General features: G+C 51.8%; 2 protein-coding genes across 6 annotated transcripts in view; one reads left to right on the top strand and one right to left on the bottom strand.

The window, feature by feature from the left end:
• Positions 1-12143, top strand: part of KXD1 (KxDL motif containing 1) — a 233117-nt gene that overhangs the window by 57782 nt on the left and 163192 nt on the right. The gene's annotated exons all lie outside the window — the stretch shown is intronic.
• The window catches only part of LSM4 (LSM4 homolog, U6 small nuclear RNA and mRNA degradation associated), a 223028-nt gene that overhangs the window by 111610 nt on the left and 99275 nt on the right, over positions 1-12143 (bottom strand). The gene's annotated exons all lie outside the window — the stretch shown is intronic.

Raw genomic sequence — 12143 nt, 5'->3', positions numbered from 1 at the left:
GGAGGCTGAGGTTCCAGAAGCAGACGGGGGCCTGAGGCAGACTGGAGGGTTAGTAGTGACAAAAGTGATACTGGGGAGGGGTGGCCTGGGAGAAGTTCTCACCTGAACCTGGTGTCAGGCGGACCAGGTTCCAACCTATGCCAGCCCCTGACTCACTGTGCCACCTTAACTGTGTGTGCCACCATGTCCACAGCTGTCAAATGCACAGAGGCTTCTCCGGGATCTGGGAGGGTGGGAGTCCACTCCCCCACGTTTTCCCCTCTCCTCAGCCTCTGTCCTTCCCATCGCCAAACTCCGAGAAATGGTCAAAGGCTTTGAACCAAGACATTGAAGAAAACACTGGAAACTGCTCTTCAGCATGTCCAGAGATGCTCATTCTTGCCAGGTGCAGTGGCTCACGCCTGTAATCCCAACACTTTGGGAGGCTGAAGTGAACAGATCGCTTGAGCCCAGGAGTTCGAGACCAGCCTGGCCATCATGGTGAAACAACATCTCTACTTTAAAAAATACAAAAATTAGCCAGGTGTGGTGGTATGTGCCTGTAGACCCACCTACTCAGGAGGCTGAGGCGGGAGAATCATTTGAACCCAGGAGGCGGAGGCTGCGGTGAGCCGAGATCAGTCCACTGTATTCCAGCCTGGGCAACAGAGTGAGATCTGTCTCAAAAAAAAAAAAAAAAAAAAAGTTCACACTTAATAAGAAAACCGCAAATTACAAACTGTTTGTCTTCACCAATCAAATTGGCAAAAATCCAACGGTGCAATGACATGCTGTGCCATCCAGGCTGTGGGGTACGTCCATGGTGTAGCATTGGTGGAGGGCACCCTGGCACAGGCCACCGGAATGATAAACTCATGTGTCTGCTGACACAGCAAGTTCACTTCTGGGAATCCCTGCCTGAATATTTGCATGTTTGCAGTGTGAACTGACTAACGAATAAAAAAAAACGTGGCTCAGCCCAGGCGTGGTGGCTCACGCCTGTAATCCCAGCACTTTGGGAGGCCAAGGTGGGCAGATCACGAGGTCAGGAGTTCGAGACCAGCCTGGTTGACATGGTGAAACCCCATCTCCACTAAAAATACAAAAATTAGCTGGGCAAGGTTGGTGGCACGTGCTTGTAATCCCAGCTACTCGGGAGGCTAAGGCAGGAGAATCGCTTGAACCCAGGAGGCAGAGGTTGCAATGAGCCGAGATCATGCCATAGCACTCCAGCTTGGGCATTAGAGCGAGACTCCATCTCAATAATAATGATAATATTAATAATTAAAAATTAGCTGGGCATGGTGGCTTCAGCCTGTAGTTCCAGCTACTTCAGAGGCTAAGGTGGGAGGATCCCTTGAACCCAGAAAGTTGTGACTGCAGTGAGCCGTGATTGTGCCACTCCACTCCAGTCTATGCAGCAGAGCAAGACCCCATCTCTAAAAAATAATTTAAAATAAATGGCTGGGCCGGGTGCGGTGGCTCATGCCTGTAATCCCAGCACTTTGGGAAGCTGAGGCGGGCAGATCACAAGGTCAGGAGATTGAGACCATCCTGGCCAACATTGTGAAACCCCGTCTCTACCAAAAATACAAAAAATGAGCTGGGCGTGGTGGCGTGTACCTTAATCTCAGCTCCTCGGGAGGCTGAGGCAGGAGAATCACTTGAACCAGGGAGCTGGAGGTTGCAGTGAGCCGAGATCGTGCCACAGCACTCCAGCCTGGTGACAGAGCGAGACTTCGTCAAAAAAAAAAAAAAGAGAGAGAGAAGGCAAAAAGATGCTCCAAGCTCAAAGTGATTCATTGCAGCATTGTTTGTTACATGAAAAAAAAAAAAAAAATGGGCCAGGCACAGTGAGTCATGCCTGTAATCCCAGCACTTTGGGAGGCCAGGGTAGGAGGATCGTTTGAGTCCAAGAGTTCAAGGCTAGCCTGGGCAACATGGTGAAACCCCATCTCTACAAAAAAAAAAAAAAAAAAAATATATATATATATATATATATATATACACACATATATATATATACACACACACATATATACACACACAAAAAAAAGATTAGCTGGGAGTGGTGGCATGTCCTTGTAGTTCCAGCTACTCAGGAAGCTAAAACAGGAGGATCACTTGAGTCTGGGAGGCAGAGGTTGCAGTGAGCCGAAATCGTGTCACTGCACTCCAGCCTGGGGTGACAGAGTGCAGAGTGATACTCCGCCTCAAAAAAAAGGAAAAAAAAAAGAGAATAACTTTTTTTTTTTTTTTTTGAGACGGAATCTCGCTCTGTCTCCTGAGCTGGAGTGCAGTGGCCGTATCTCAGCTCACTGCAAGCTCTACCTCCCGGGTTTACGCCATTCTCCTGCCTCAGCCTCCCGAGTAGCTGGGACTACAGGCACCCGCCACCTCGCCTGGCTAGTTTTTTGTATTTTTTAGTAGAGACGGGGTTTCTCCATGTTTGCCAGGATGGTCTCGATCTCCTGACCTCGTGATCCGCCCGTCTTGGCCTCCCAAAGTGCTGGGATTACAGGCTTGAGCCACCGCGCCCGGCCGGAAATAACTCTTAAAGGATTGGGTACATCAATAACAGTTCATCCATCCTGGTGTGCCACAGAGTTTGAAAATGAAATTATAGATCTCTATGAACCTATAAGGAAAGACTCATTCATTTCCTCTGCAAGCCTTTATGAAGTTCCTGTTGTATACCTGGTACTATGAGCTACAGACACAGCAGTGAATAAAACAGACAAAAATCCTGCCCCCCCACCATCCCAGGACTCTCTCTGTAGTTGGGGAAACAGACGACAGGCAGAATCCATCAAGAAAATATATCAACTACAGGTGGTGGGAATGCTGCAAAGAAAAATAAGGGCCGGAAATTAGATGGGGAAACTTTTTTTTTTTTTTTTTTTTGAGACGGAGTCTCACTCTGTCGCCCAGGCTGGAGTGCAGTGGCCGGATCTCAGCTCACTGCAAGCTCCGCTTCCCGGGTTCACGCCATTCTCCTGCCTCAGCCTCCCGAGTAGCTGGGACTACAGGCGCCCGCCGCCTCGCCCGGCTAGTTTTTTGTATTTTTTAGTAGAGACGGGGTTTCACCGGGTTAGCCAGGATGGTCTCGATCTCCTGACCTCGTGATCCACCCGTCTCGGCCTCCCAAAGTGCTGGGATTACAGGCTTGAGCCACCGCGCCCGGCCAACTTTTTTTTTTTTAATTTGAGACGGAGTTTTGCTCTTGTTGCCCAGGCTGGAGTGCAGTGGCGCAATCTCGGCTCTCTGCAACCTCCACCTCCCGGGTTCAAGTGATTCTCCTGCCTCAGCCTCCCGAGTAGCTGGGATTACGGGTGCATGGCACCATGCCCAGCTAACTTTTTGTATTTTTAGTAGAGATAGCGTTTCACCATGTTGGCCAAGCTGGTCACAAACTCCTGACCTCAGGTGATCCACCCGCCTTGGCCTTCCAAAGTGCTGGGATTACAGGTGTGAGCCACTGGGCCTGGCTGCAGAAGCAACTTTTTAATGGGATGATCAAGGAATCCCTTAGGGAGTGAGAAGGAGGGGATGTGGGGAACAGCATCCAGGAGTGGGAATAGCATGTGCAAAGGCCCTGTGGTGGGAGCAGCCCTGGGTAGAGAGCAGATGTCTCCAAGTGTTTCTTCAGGCTGCTATAACAAATACGCCATAAACTGGGGTAGCTTATGAACAACAGAAATTTATTCCTCACAGTTCCGGAAGCTGGGAAGTCCAAGATCAAGGCACCAGCAGATTCACTTCCTAGTTTGCAGATGACCATCTTCTCACTGTGTCCTCAGTAGGCAGCAGAGGGAGCAGGGGAGCTCTTGGGGCCTCTTTTATGAGGAGCAGAGGGATGGAGGAGCCCAGCCAGCAGTGAGCCTCATGCAGCTGCACATCCTCCACGCCCAGGGAAGCCACAGGGGGAGTCCAGTTGGGAGGCGTCTTAGAAAAGAAGGAAATGAAGAAATGAGGAAGTGCTAGACCCGAGGCTGCAGGTGGTGGGGGACAGGCAGGTCTGGGGTCTGGGATAGTGAGTTTTGGAGGTGGGTCTAGGGAAGCTGGGGTCCTTGAAGTCTGACAGTTTGAGGATGAGGGGGTCCTGAGATTTGGGGGCTCTGAGGTCTAGGGATCCAGGGATCTGAGAGTCCTGGAATCTAAGGGTCCTGGAGTCTGGGGGACCTGAAGTCTGGGAATCCAGAGGTTTGGGAGTCCTAGGATCTAGGGGTCTTGGGATATGGGGGTTTGTTGGGGGGGGGTTCTGGGGTCCAAGGGTCTGGGGATCCAGAGGTCTGAGAGGCTTGGGGTCTGGGGGTCCGGCGTCTGGTGGTTCTGAAGTCTGGTGATCCAGAGGTCTGGGAGTCTTGGGGTCTGGGGGTCCTGCAGTCTGGGGGCACTGGAGTTTGGTTGTCTCGGGGCCTGGGGGTCTTAGGATGTGAGGGTTCTGGGGTCTGTGGGTGCTGGGGCCTGGGGATCCAGAGGTCTGGGAATCTTGGGGTTTGGAGGTCCTGGGGCCTGAGGGTCCTGGGGTCTAGGGATCCAGAGGTCTGGGGGTCCTGGGATCTGGGGGTCCTGGGGATCTGGGGATCCTGGGGCCTGGGGATTCAGAGGTCTGGGAGTCTTAGGGTCTGGGGCCCCTGGGGTCTGGGCTTTCCTGACATAGCCCCAGCTGGCTACACCCAGGTTTCTGGGAAAGGGGACAGCTCAAGACTCCACTGGCCCCCTCCCTGGCTGAAGGGAGCCTGGAACTTTCAGAGGCCACCTCCCTGTGGTCCCTCTGCTGCCCCCCAATGTACCTGAAGCCGTCCCAGGCTTAGTCCCAGGCAGGGCCAGCCAGTCTGCACAAACACCTGCAGGCAGCCGCCAGAGACGGCCCCAGGCAGACAGACACCAGTCTGTCCCCCAGGGATACTCAGAGATGCCAAGAGACCCTCAGACACACTTGGGGACCACCATCGGCATGCAGAGACACCTAGGGACACTCAGAAAGGCCCAGGGATGCCCAGAAACCTCAGAGACCCCCAAGACCCTCATAGACATTTAGAGACCTTCAGAGACTCCCAAAGACCCTCAGAGATCCCCAGAGATTTTCAGAGACATTCAGAGACATCTGGGCTGGGCTCGGTGGCTCATGCCTGTAATCCTAGCACTTTAGGAGGCTGAGGCGGGTGGATCACCTAAAGTCAGGAGTTTGCAACCAGCCTGGCCAACATGGGGAAATGCTGTCTCTACTAAAAATACAAAAATTAGCCAGGCGTGGTGGCGCACACCTGTAATTCCAGCTACTCGGGAGGCTGAAGCAGTAGAATCACTTGAACTCAGGAGGCAGAGGTTGCAGTGAGCTGAGATTGTGCCACTGCACGCCAGCCTGGGTGATAGAGCAAGACTCCATCTCAAAAAAAAAAAAAAAAGATAAATATTCAGAGACATCGAGACCATACAGAGATCCTCACAGACCCTAGAGATGCCCTGGAAAGCCCAGAGGCCCCGCTCCAAGAAACAAACATGGAGAGCCAGGCAAGAAGCTCCCTGGAGCGGCCCCGCCTCAATTCAACTCCATCACCACATTTCACCCGACACCCTCAGGTCCTCAGAGTCCACCCTGAGCTGCGTGATGCCAGAGCCCCTCCAGGCCTCAGCCTGGGTGCTGCCCCAAGATCCCCCTGTCTAGGGAGTGGGGCAGCCATGGATGCTTGGCCCTGTGGGGTCAGATCAGGCTGGAGTAGGGTCAAGGGCTGCCCTCCCATTTCCCCAATCACCTGCACAGACCCCAAACCTCCCACCCCAGCCTCCTCCTTCCCGGTTTTCTGCCACCTCCATCCTCTCTGTGACAGCCATGGGGGCAGAGCAGGAGGGTTTAAAAACCCTCCCCCAGGCCAGGCACGGTGGCTCATGCCTGTAATCGCAGCACTTTGGGAGGCCAAGTTGGGAGGATCGCTTGAGCCCGGGAGTTTGAAACCAGCCTGGGCGACACAGTGAGATCCTGTCTCTACAAAACAAAACAAAACACAATTCTTTTTGAGACAAGGTCGCTGTCCCACACCCAGGCTGGAGTGCGATGCCAAACTCACTGCTCACTGCATCCTCGGCCTCCAGGACTCGGGTGATCCTCCCACCTCAGCCTCCGGAGTAGCTGGGTCTGCAGGCACGCGTCACCATGCCCGGCTAATTATTTGTATTATTTTAAGAGATGGGGTAGGCCAGGCGTGGTGGCTTATGCCTATAATCCCAGCATTTTAGGAGGCCGAGGTGGGCGGATCACGAGGTCAGGAGATGGAGACCATCCTGGCTAACAAACACGGTGAAACCCCATCTCTACTAAAAATACAAAAAATTAGCCAGACGTGGTGGCGGGCACCTGTAGTCCCAGCTACTCCAGAGGCTGAGGCAGAAGAATGGCATGAACGCGGGAGGCTGAGCTTGCAGTGAGCCAAGATTGCGCCACTGCACTCTAGCCTGGGCAACAGAGCGAGACTCAGTCTTAAAAAGAAGAAAAAGAGAGATGGGGTTTTGCCATGTTGCCCAGGCAGGTTTCAAACTCCTGGGCTCAAATGATCCTCCTTGCCTTGGCCTACCAAAGTGTTGGGATTACAGGCATGAGCGACTGTACCAGGCCAAAAACTTTATTTATTTGTTGATTTATTTATTTAGAGACAGGGTCTGGCTCTGTCGCCCAGGCTGGAGTACAGTGGTGCAATCTTGGCTCACTGCAACATTCCCTTCTCGGGTTCGAGTGACTCTCGTGCCTCAGCCTCCCGAGAAGCTGAGATTATAGGTGTGCGCCACCATGCCCAGCTATTATTATTATTATCATTATTATTATTTGTAGAGATGGGGTTTTGCAATGTTAGCCAGGCTGGTCTCAAACTCCTGGCCTCAAATGATCTGCCCACCTTGGCCTCCCAAAGTGTTGGGATTACGGGCATGAGCCACCGTGCACTGCCTTAAAATTTTTTTTTTAATTAGCCAGGCATGGTGGTGTGTGCCTGTAGTCCCAGCTACTCCGGAGTGAAGGGGGCCAGCCCCTCCACGCCTGTGGGTATTTCTCGTCAGGTGGATCGAGAGACTGAGAAAAGAAATAAGACACAGAGACAAAGGACAGGGAAAGAACAGTGGGCCCAGGGACCAGCGCTCAGCATGGAGGACCTGCGCCGGCACTGGTCTCTGAGTTCCCTCAGTATTTATGAATTACTCTTTTCACTACCTCAGCAAGAGGAATGCGGCAGGAGAGTAGGGTGATAGTGGGGACAAGGTCAGCAAGAAAACATGTGAGCAAAGGAATCTGTGTCACAAATAAGTTCAAGGGAAGCTACTATGCCTGGATGTACACATAGGCCAGATTTATGCTTCTCTCCACCCAAACATCTCAGTGGAGTAAAGAGTAACAGAGCAGCATTGCTGCCAACATGTCTCACCTCCGGCCACAGGGCGCTTTTTCTCCTATCTCAGAATTGAACAAATGTACAATTGGGTTTTATACTGAGACATTCAGTTCCCAGGGGCAGGCAGGAGACAGTGGCCTTCCTCTTATCTCAACTGCAAGAGGCCTTCCTCTTTTACTAATCCTCTTCAGTACAGCCCCTTCACAGGTGTTGGGCTGGGGGACGGTCAGGTCTTTCCCATCCCAGAAGGCCATATTTCTTTCTTTTTTTTTTTTTTTAAAAGACGGAGTCTTGCTCAGTCGCCCAGGCTGGAGTGCAGTGGCCGGATCTCAGCTCACTGCAAGCTCCGCCTCCCGGGTTCATGCCATTCTCCTGCCTCAGCCTCCCGAGTAGCTGGGACTACAGGCGCCCGCCACCTCACCCGGCTAGTTTTTTGTATTTTTTTAGTAGAGACAGGGTTTCATCGTGTTAGCCAGGATGGTCTCGATCTCCCGACCTCGTGATCCGCCCGTCTCGGCCTCCCAAAGTGCTGGGATTACAGGCTTGAGCCACCGCGCCCGGCCAGCTGAGGCCATATCTCAGACCATCATATGGGGAGAAACCTTGGACGATACCCGGCTTGCCAGGGCAGAGGTCCCTGCGGCCCTCCGCAGTGCATTGTGGCCCTGGTTTATCGAGACTGAGAATGGCGATGACTTTTCCCAAGCATACTGCCTGTAAACATTTTGTTAACAAGGCACATCCTGCATAGCCCTAGATCCCTTAAACCTTGATTCCATACAACACATGTTTTTGTGAGCTCAAGGTTGGGGCAAAGTTACAGATGAACAGCATCTCAAGGCAAAACACTTGTTCAGGGTACAGGTCAAAATGGAGTTTCTTATGTCTTCCCTTTCTACATAGACACAGTAACAGTCTGATCTCTCTTTCTTTTCCCTATAGGGAGGCTGAGGTGGGAGGATCCATTGGGCCCAGGAAGCAAGGCTGTAGTGAGCCATGATCATGCCATTGCACTCCAGCCTGGGCCACAGAGACAGACCCTGTGTCTAAACATATATATATATATACACACACACACACACACACACTCCACCTGCAGGTCCCCTGCTGGTGGAATCCAATCTCCCCCAGAAGAATGGGGAGGGCTGAGCCAAGCACCAGAGGCCCTCAACAAGGCTTGAGAGTCTGGAGGGATCTGAGGGTCTCTAGAGCCAGCGGTCAGGACCAGAAGTAGGTGTAATGACCACAAGATTGGGTCAGGGAGGACTTAAGGGCACAGCTGGAATGTGGACTGACACGGACATCATGGACCTGTATGCATTCATTCATCAAATGATGATTGAGGCCGGTTCAGATGCTTCAAAGCTGTGTGACCCAGGACTTGCGCCTCAACCTCTCTGTGCCTTAGCTGCCTCCTCTGTATTTTTATTTTTATTTTATTTTATTTTTTTGAGACGGAGTCTTGCTCTGTCACCTAGGCTGGAGTGTAGTGGCATGAACTTGACTCACTGCAACCTCTGTCTCCCGGGTTCAAGCGATTCTCGTGACTCAACTTCTCAAGTAGCTGGGATTGCAGACGCACGCCACCACGCCCGGCTGATTTTTGTATTTTTAGTAGATACGGGGTTTCACCATGTTGGCCAGGCTGGTCTCGAACTCCTGACCTCAGGTGATCCTCCCACCTTGGCCTCCCAAAGTACTGGGATTACAGGCGTAAGACACAGCTCCCAGCCCAAAGCATGCCTTTTTAATAACATGAGAAGACCTTATTTAAGGTCACATGGCCTTATTGGTTATAGTAATTTTTGTTTTGTTTGGTTTGGTTTTTAGACAGAGTCTGGCTCAGTCACCCAGCATAGGGTGCAGTGGCACAATCACGGCTCACTGCAGCCTGCACCTCCTTGGCTCAAGTGATCCTCCTACCTCAGCCTTCCAAGTAGCTGGGATTACAGGTGCACGCCACCACACCTGGCTAATTTTTCTCTTTTTGTGGTAGAGACAGAGTTTCACCACGTTGCCCAGACTGGTCTCAAACTCCTGGGCTCAAGCAACCCTCCAGCCTTGGCCTGCCAGAGTACTAGGACTACTGGCATGAGCCACCGTGCCCGCCCTGCTGGTTCTAGTAAAATTTTAAAAGCCACTGAATACCTTTGGGAGAGTTGTGGGGAAATAAAACGTGGCATGAAGGCAGCCATGATTGGCCAAGCATGTCCCACCTGCAAGGCTTGCATTTCTTGGCTGACAGTTGCTCTGACCACGAAGGCCACGTCACTGGGCCACATGGCTCTCTTGAGAGCAGTCCTCAACCACAGACGGAAGGAGAGTTGGCTGTAAATACCTCCGCTCCCTCCACCCTCAGGTAGGACAACAGAAGCACCTCTTCTGTGCTGTCTCGCTGAGAAAGGACCCATTCCTGGTTGCTTACGTTGAAGCTGCTCGCTGGCGCCCCCTGCAGGGCTCGCCTTCCCTTCCTGCCTCTTTACCCCCGGAGGGCTTCTGGGATCACCTCTCAGATAACTATGCCCCTGAATTGAGTCTTAGAGTCTCCTTCACCAAGCCACCAATTTTTTTTTTTTTTTGTAAGACGGCGTCCCGCTCTATCTCCCAGGCTGGTGTGCAGTGGCACCATCACGGCTCACTGCAACCCCCAGGTTCAAGCAATTCTCCTGCCTCAGTCTCCTGAGTAGCTGGGATTACAGGCATGTGCCACCACGCCCAGATAATTTATGCATTTTTAATAGAGACGGGGTTTCACCATGTTGGCCAGGCTGGTCTCCAACCTGATCTCAGGTGATCTGCCCGCCTTGGCCTCCCAAAGTGCTGGGATTAGAGTCGTGAGCCACCGTGCCTGGCCCAAGCCACCAAATTAAGACAGTTATTTTTGTTTTGTTTTTTCTTTCTTTCACTGCACTCAGTCACTCAGGCTGGAGTGCAGTGGCGCGATCTCAGCTCACTGCAACCTCCACCTCCTGGGCTCAAGTGATCCTCCTGGCGCAGCCTCCAATGTAGCAGGGACCACAGGTGTGGGCCACCACACTTGGCTAATTGTTTGATTTTTTTTGTAGAGATGAGGGTCTTGCTATGTTGCACAGGCTGGTCTCAAACTCCTGGCCTCAAACGATCCTCCTGTTTTGCCCTCCCAAAGTGCTGGAATTACAGGTGTGAGCCAACATGCCTGGCCTAAGTCAGCACATTAAAAAGGAGATTAGGCAGTAATAGTGCTGCGATGCTGCTCTGCCTATGGAGTGGTCCTTCTTTTTTTTTTTTTTTTTTCTGAGACGGAGTCTCGCTGTGTCACCCAGGCTGGAATGCAGTGCAATGGTGCCATCTCGGCTCACTGCAACATCCGCCTCCCGGGTTCAAGCGATTCTCTCATCTCAGCCTTCTGAGTAGCTGGGATTACATGTGTGCCACCTCGACTGGCTAATTTTTTGTAATTTTAGTACAGATAGGGTTTCACCATGTTGCCCGTCTGGTCTCGAACTTCTCAGCTCAGGCAATCTGCCTGCCTCGGCCTCCCCAAGCGCTGGGATTACAGGCGTGAGCCATGGCAACCAGCTATAGCCATTATTATTTTACTTTCTTAATAAACTTGATTTCATTTAAAAAAAGTGCCATGGCCAAAAATTAGAGTCAAGGGGACTGGGAGACTAGGGTGGGGTGATTTCAAAGTTTTTTCTTATTTTGAGATGGAGTCTTGCTCTGTCGCCTGGGCTGGGGTGAGTGGCACAATCATGGCTCCACCACACCCAGCTAATTTTTTATTTTTTTGTAGAGACAAGAGGTCTCACTATGTTGCTCAGGCTGGCCTCAAATTGCTGCCCTCACGTGATCCTCCCTCTTTGGCCTCCCAATTGCTGAGATTACAGGCATGAGCCACCGTGCCTGGCCTGGTTCAGTTTTTTTTGTTTTTGTTTTTTGTTTGAGTCTGAGTCTCGCTCTGTCATCCAGGCTGGAGTGCAGTGGCTCAATCTCTGCTCACTGAAATCTCTGTCTCTCAGGTTCAACCGATTCTCCTGCCTCAGCCGCCTGAGTAGCTGGAAATACAGGTGCATGACACCACACCTGGCTAATTTTTGTATTTTTAGTAGAGACGGGGTTTCACCATGTTGGCCAGGCTGGTGTTGAATTCCTGACCTCAAGTGATCCGCCCACCTCGGCCTCCCAAAGTGCTGGGATTACAGGCGTGAGTCAGCGCGCCCAGCCTGGTTCAGTTTTAAACAGGCTAGTGAAAGAAGGCCTCTCTAGAAAAAAACATGGACAAACAAGAAGAAAAAATGTGCCGGGGGGAGTTCAAAATGGGGACAGGACTTTTGGGGGTGTGATGTGACTGGGTGATGTTCTCTGCATTTGTCTCCTCCTTGCCATGAAATAATTCAGTACAGAAATATGTAGATATACATCTGTAAGCCGACCTGGGAGCAAGGGCAAGGTCAAGAGAGGCAGACTAGATTCCACCGCGGACACTTGGGGTCCTTAGCTCAGGGAGGCTTCAAGGGGGTGCTGGGGCAGGACCTGCTGGGACTCTCAGGAGTTGCTATATTGAGTCTCTGCTGCCCTCAAGTGGTTATACTCGGAACCGCAGGCGCTGGCTCCCTTGGCAAAGGCAGGCAACTCCCTAGGCCACACAGAAGGGACATTGATAATCTTTAGTCCATTTGCTCAGCAACAAATATTTGCTGAGCACCTACTGTATGCCAGAAAGTGTTATAAGCACTAGGGGCACAGCCCTGAACAAAACATACAAATTTCGGCTGGGCTCAGTGGCTCACACCTGTAATC

The sequence above is a fragment of the Macaca thibetana genome, chromosome 19 (genome assembly GCF_024542745.1).
Source record: "Macaca thibetana thibetana isolate TM-01 chromosome 19, ASM2454274v1, whole genome shotgun sequence".
NCBI lineage: Eukaryota > Metazoa > Chordata > Mammalia > Primates > Cercopithecidae > Macaca > Macaca thibetana.
This window is presented reverse-complemented; position numbering and strand designations above follow the sequence as displayed.